Below are 7,307 nucleotides of genomic sequence, written 5' to 3' on the forward strand. Positions count from 1 at the left end.
TCAGAATAGTTTCCATGAAAGGTGAAGATAACGAACAGTGATCAATCTCATCAATCTCATAAGCATTACAACATAGATAGTTGGGTAAACACGGACCCCTGAATACACCAGAGGTGGAATCAGGTGCCGAGAAGAAGTAAACATCCCCTGTTGACCGACCACACCCGCCGTGAACCCTATATCTTGATCAGGTAAACGGAGTTACCCGTAGTCAAACGGCCTAACAATCGGTATGAAACACGTCGGGCAGCATTTGACCCAATGATGTAAAACTTATACGGTACCATTTTTTTGATACACCAGATGCTCATTTCGGCAATGCCTCTTCAATGATGCTCAAGCCGAAATTTTGGAAACCCGAAATATCAATAAACTTGTAAGAGCTTAAAGGAAAACTAGAGTGCCAAAAACAGGAGCCAAAGGATAAGAGCTATGTATGAGGGAGATAATCCTTAATTTTGAAATGAATTTCTAAATTTTAATCCAGTAATTAAATATACATGCGTATTTTCAAGCTAGTAACCAAGTACTTAGCTACTGGTCTGTAGAGACCCCGGGGACTAACAGTCCACCAGCAGAGGCCTCGACCTGATAGGTTGTATTGGCAAACGAGATCGTTATAACGACCATATAATTTACGAAATGTTGACTTTAAACGAGGCTGTTGAAACCCCTGTACCATCAATTTCTTTGTCAGTAGCTTGCCTCGATTTAAAACCTGACCATACGCAGAACAAGCTCTTCCGTATCGAATCAGTTGAGGCATATAAACACCATATGCAGGTGATAATGGAATATTGCTACATTATGGGAACTTAACGATGGAGAAGCTGAAATCATCCTGTTTGTCATACAGTTGAGTTGTCAGTTTGCCGTTGGCGTCTGTGACAGGGTGATATTTTTCAAACGTAAAATATATTATTCCATTATTTAGATTATGAAGATTAGTACATGACAAGAGTTGTCTTTACTTTTAATTTATTTTATGTACAACTTAATAGTATATGCAAATATCTCTAGAGTTATTTATAGATTATGAGATAATAATTGTCAGTAATAGCACCATGTTAATATTTATAGAATATAGAACTCTCCAATTCCATTGGTTGTCTAAGTTCCCTCTCTTTGCTATTGTTCACATTTTGAATTGTCTTCTAAGACTATAGAAGTGTTTTCTAGAAGATTTTCCAGACGATTTTCCTAGTACAATTTGACTATTTATTACCAGCATATAAAATATTCTGGACCTGACCAGAAATTTGGCTCTGTGTCACACATAGAGTTAATTAGAAAAGAATACAAACTCTGATAGAACCCTACCATTGGTGTTGTGTTGTTTACTTTATATACCTATACAACCCACACTATTACATGTCTACTTTCAATAGAATATCTAAGTATGAAGCAGAAGTGGACGTCTCTGTTGTGTCTTTTATTTCGAGCTCACAGGGATATATCGAATCGACTTGTGAATGAAAGTTATCATTAATAGACAAAACATCGTCGATATATCTAAATGTCAAATTGAAGGCCACAGCAAGAGATTGTCTCTTCTCACGTAAAAGTTTTTGAATACATTCTGCTTCATGTGAATATAGAAACAGGTCAGCTATTAAAGGAGCACAATTCGTGACCATGGAAATTTTAACAGACTGTTGGAAGACCTGCTAATGTTAAGAGCAACCCGACTATTTCAAATTCGTGTGTACAAATCATATAGTTCACAATTGTAGAGTTTCACACGTATGACAGAAGGTCACGTGGACAAGGAAAAGTTAAAAAGAAGAATATACCTTACTTTTGATTACTTTGATGGCCATAAATTACCAAAACAAAAGTTTAAATTATGTCCTTTGTAGCAACAATTTAGCACAGATTTTCATGATGTACAAGGATATCGGAACTGAAAACAAAATGGAACTCATCAGTAAAAGAAGTTACGAAAATTATTTTTCACTTGGGTAACTCTTGCATAGGAATTAATTATGAGTAAACGATTCATTTATGATACAAAATTATCGACATTTTCAGAATGTTGCAAACGAATATCCCACTCAGACCTAGTATGATACAGCATGAATTATTAAATTAATTGTTTGATGTTTGATACAGTAAGGCAACACAAGACTAATTCACAATAACATGCATTTCCTCTACCGTATATGGATATTTATTCAGTTTCTTAAATGTTCTCAAGTCATATAACAACCAATCGCTATACATTGATATCCTAATAATACGATTGTATGTGTGAATCTCCAGGTATGTGGTAAGGGGGAGGGGCAGCCTCATCGTCCCTCACATACACGTGGCACGGGACGTACTTTTCCCATTATTACATACAGATTTTGTTATATCGATTTATCAATTTCATTCCTTTCTAATTTGTATGAAGGATTTTTAGGACAAGGGATGTTTCGTATAAGGGTGGTGCCAACATGAACACTTACTGAAATTTGAACATGAAAACATTTTCAATTCCTTCATAATTGCATTCCAATTCCTTTCAATTATGGTTTGAAGCACCTTTGAAATGAGGAGGAATACAATTAGAAATTTCAGGATCCCTGCACCCTGGAGTCTTAGGGGCGGGGCAAAAACTGTCAGAATTTGACAATTTTCAAACTTCTCTACAGCTGCACATCTTTAAGAAAAACTAATTGTGATAAACAGTACGAAAACCGCTATTAAAATTGTTACTTTCATGATCCCTGACTCCAAGGCGAGGTCAACTTGGTATATGTATTATATACGCGCGAAATATTATATGATATCTGCTTTAATGTCACCGATACTAAATTAAAACTAAATGGATATTTAGAAGATGTAGGTAGTCCTTTACAGATATTGTACGTGTAATGATCCAATGGTGTAAGGGTTTGGTTTCAGGGTGGAGCCAAAATCATTATAGTGATTATTGTTTTGATGATATGAGGGACTTCTTAAAGTTTGCTGATATCATATGAAAAGTAAATGCATATTTAGGAATAGCGAAAAATGATGTACAAAAATTGTGAATTTGGAAACCCCAGGATTTTGGCTCTGGGATGGGTCCAAATTAGTCATATCATTTAATATTATTATATGTATTAATTAATATATAGCCTTTCATCATTATATGCACTCTTGAGGGCATTGCAGTTTTAAGAACATATCTTGTTTTATACTGTTGCTGAATATTAGAAACTACAGTGCTATGAGAAAAGTATTCGCGATTTTTCAAAATGGTGACAGGTTACATTTGCATCTCGATTAGGAAAAGAGCGATAAATCTTTGGAAAATACGAGTTATCCCTTGATTTCTTCACAAAAGTATCTTTAATTCATAAATGACGTAGTTAGATACAATTTGTTGTCTGTAAACATCTTGGTCAGTGTAAAGAAGCAAATTTAATCATGCGTCGAAAGTCTTCCGAAATTCCCGACGATGTCAAAAAAAATAGTGGTGGACATGATATTAGAGGGACAAAAAACATCAGTTATTGTAAATTTGTTACATATCTATTAATATGCTTATAGGAGTTATGCGATTGATCACTGTTCGTTATATTTACCTTGCATATACCTGAGTCAACTATCAGATCTATTTGGGGGAAGGACGTCCCCGGAAGCTGTTATTACGAACTCAGGACTAAATTAGGCCTATTAGACATACAAAAACTAAAAGAGGAAAAGTTTTAAAAGATATTACTAATGAATTCAATGAAAGCAGGGGTGTAAATCGCTCTGTTCACCCGCGGACTGTTCAAAGGTGTTTGAGTCATCAAGATTTTAAGTGACGAGTTGTGAAGACAAAAATGGTCGTTTCCGAGATTACCAGGAAAAGGCGTGTTTAGAGATAAGAAAACCCACAGTGACTAATCACTGGAACTCTATTATTTTCTCGGAAGAAAGTCGTTTAGTTTTAGGAGAGAATCATAGAGTGTATGTGTGGAGAACATCTAAAGAATCCTACTTTTTGCAGTGCATTTGTCCCCTACGGGAGAGAAGACTTTTGGTTATGGTGTGGGGAGGAATCACTTACGGAATCGGTACCGTATAAGTTTTACATTATGACCCCTGTGTCGAGGCCTCTGCTGGTGGACTGTTAGTTCCCGGGGGTATCTAGAGCCCAGTAGCTAAGTACTTCGTTACTAGCTTGAAAATACACATGTATATTTAATTGCTGTTATAAAATTTAGAAATTCATTTCAAAATTAAGGATTATCTCCCTCATGCATAGCTCTTATCCTTAGACGAATTTGACTTCACTTTTTTGGCACGCTGTTTTTGGCTCTAATAGCTCTAAAACTCCATTGTTATTTCGGATTTCAAACATTTCGGTTGAGCATCACTGAAGAGACATTATTTGTCGAAATGCGCATCTGGTGCATCAAAATTGGTACCGTATAAGTTTTACATTACCACAGGGTAGGTACGCTATGATTGATTGAATATTGTTTAACGTTCCTCTCGAGAATAATTCACTCATATGGACACGTCACCACTGCCGGTGAAGGGCTGCAAACTTTAGCCTATCATCGGCGCCAATGGTCATTGAGCAGGGAGGGATCTTTATCGTGTCACACCTGCTGTGACATGTTTCATCCGAAGGACCGCCCCATTTAGTCGCCTCTTATGACAAGCAAGGGCGTACTGAGAATCTATACTATGAATGGTTAATGGGAATATCAGTGCAGTCAAATACATATCCATTTTAGAAGATCAACTTTGGCCCGTTATTGTCCGACATTTCCCCAACAAAACCTATCGTTTTCCAGATGACAGAGCTCGAATTACCCTGAAATATAAACAAAATGATAATATTTCTACAATCGTATGGCCAGCTCAATCACCGGACATTAACATTATTGACAATTTATGGCTTAAGATCAAGATAACTCTGGAAAATAGAGCTCCAAACATCAAAACTACGGAAGAACTATTGGACACAATTTTACACATCCGGCAATACTTTGATTCTATGGTCGTTATAACGATCTAGTTCGTCAATACAACCTATCATTGGGTCAAATGCTGTCTGACGTGTTTCATACCGATTGTTAAGCCGTTCTTGACACACTAATTTTGACTGCGGATAACTCCGTTTACCTGATCAGGATATAGGGCTCACGGCGGGTGTGACCGGTCAACAGGGGATGCTTACTCCTCCTAGGCACCTGATCCCACCTCTGGTGTGTCCAGGGGTCCGTGTTTGCCCAACTATCTATTTTGTATTGCTTATAGGAGTTATGAGATTGATCACTGTTCGTTATCTTCACCTTGCATGAAAACTATACCAAATCCCTGTACGAATCCATTCCCCGTAGATTATTAGCTGTATTCAAGTCTAAGGACCACCTCACCAAGTATTGATAAAGGTAAGTCAGTTATTTGTTTTACATTTTATTGGTTGTTTCCAGGAAGCCCATCGTTGTTGACGTCCGCCATTTTGAAATATCGCGAATACTTTTGTCATGACTTTGTAGTTTAACTAATTCGAACAGGAATTAGGACTATTAATATTTTTAACTCGTACTCAGGTGACTGATCAGACATGTAGGCCTCTTGTTTTTATGACTTATCACTATAGATGAATATTTCCTTTTTCCATTTTTGTTGAAGAAGCATGTCTATGATATCAAAATATCTAGCCTTTCATTTATCGTGAGGAATGGTCGTGCAAAATGCTGAAAAGGCATACATGCACGTTTTCATGTTGTTGATTTAAGAAACGTTTTGTGATTTCAAATTATCAAAGTTCTTTAGAATGTTGTAGAATCCACAATTGATTTACCCAACCTCTGGCATATATTTTGGCACTGCATGTTGGAAGTGTCTCCTTCGCAGCTGTTGATATTTTCGTGAGTAGCTAAGAATTCGTACATATTAGAAATACAATATTGCAACGTTACTCTCGCTTTTGCATTTTGTCTAAAATTGATCACTGTACAATTTCAGCATACACACAAACTTATCTTTTTTTCCTCATCAAAATTTGTTCTACCCACATGTGTAGTTACAATAACCTAAATATTTCTTTTAAAATGTGAATTCCACAGGACGTTCAAATGTTAAACAAAACAATTATTTTTTCTAAAAATCTACTTACTAGTTGGCCAATACTTCCCAGGCAACCCTGTTTGATATTTAAGATGATACAAAACAGTTTTCCTAAAACATTTAAAGCAAAAGTAGGCTCAGCACAGCATCGCTTTGATCAATCACTGTAATCGATATCATTATGTAATAGACATGCAACTGAAATAACCTAGATCAATTCATATGAAAAATATACTTGAGTGGCCTACTTCAAAAGCAAATGACCCCAATAGATATCCTGTCTATTTTTGTCATACTAATGAAAAGAAAGTTAAATATCTTCATTATATGACGATGATTTCCTCAAAACCTTTCTTGAATTAGTCAACGATCTATCGTTTGGAATACAGTTGTAAACACTGAAATATATTCACATCAGCATTTCTTCCCAGAATACTCTTAAAAGATATATATCAATAATAAAAAAAAAATACAACTGTAGTTACTAGCTATTGAATGAATACCTTCATTGGATATATAGTGTTACCTATTTTCATTTTTGTGTATAAAAAAATAATAAACAATGCTGATAAATTAAGGTTTTTGTCGTAGTTAGAAAACGTCTATTTTCTGAAGAAATTATTACATTTTCTCCATGAGTTCTATTTTTAGAGCTCATACATCAACGTAAATATCAAAAATCGTTAATTTGCTACCCATTTTGAATATTCACTGAATCAAATCCTATATCAGATCTCAATATAATGAAATTATCTTTCGTGATTCGGTGGGAGATGAGTTGTAAAAGTCGTGATATTAGAGAAATTTGGTAAAATGGAAATCTAGGAATATCGGCGGGGAGCACACTTCAATTAGACGCTGACTAAACGAGGTTTACAGCAAATTCCCACAATCTATACAAACATGTACCTTTCAATATATTTCTCTCAAATGAGTTGTCAAATACACGATTTATATTTTGAATGATTTAATGATATCAGAATAGTTTCCATCCATTGAAAGACAATCACCAGGCTGGACTACTGAAGAAATTATCACCGTGATGGTTAGTTGGATGCGTCCGGACGTCATCTTGGTTCACCTCCACCACGACGATTCCTGTCGTATATTTGCCGCACCCTCTCAACATTGCGCTAGAATTGACTACAAACTGGGAGTAGATATAACCCTCCGAGTGACAATAAAGGTTCAAAATAAATCTTGGGAAATCGGCGGAGAGCCATCTTGAATTGGACGCTGACTAAACGAGATTGACAGCAAATTCC

This window comes from Ostrea edulis, chromosome 3, assembly GCF_947568905.1.
Source record: "Ostrea edulis chromosome 3, xbOstEdul1.1, whole genome shotgun sequence".
Taxonomy (NCBI): domain Eukaryota; kingdom Metazoa; phylum Mollusca; class Bivalvia; order Ostreida; family Ostreidae; genus Ostrea; species Ostrea edulis.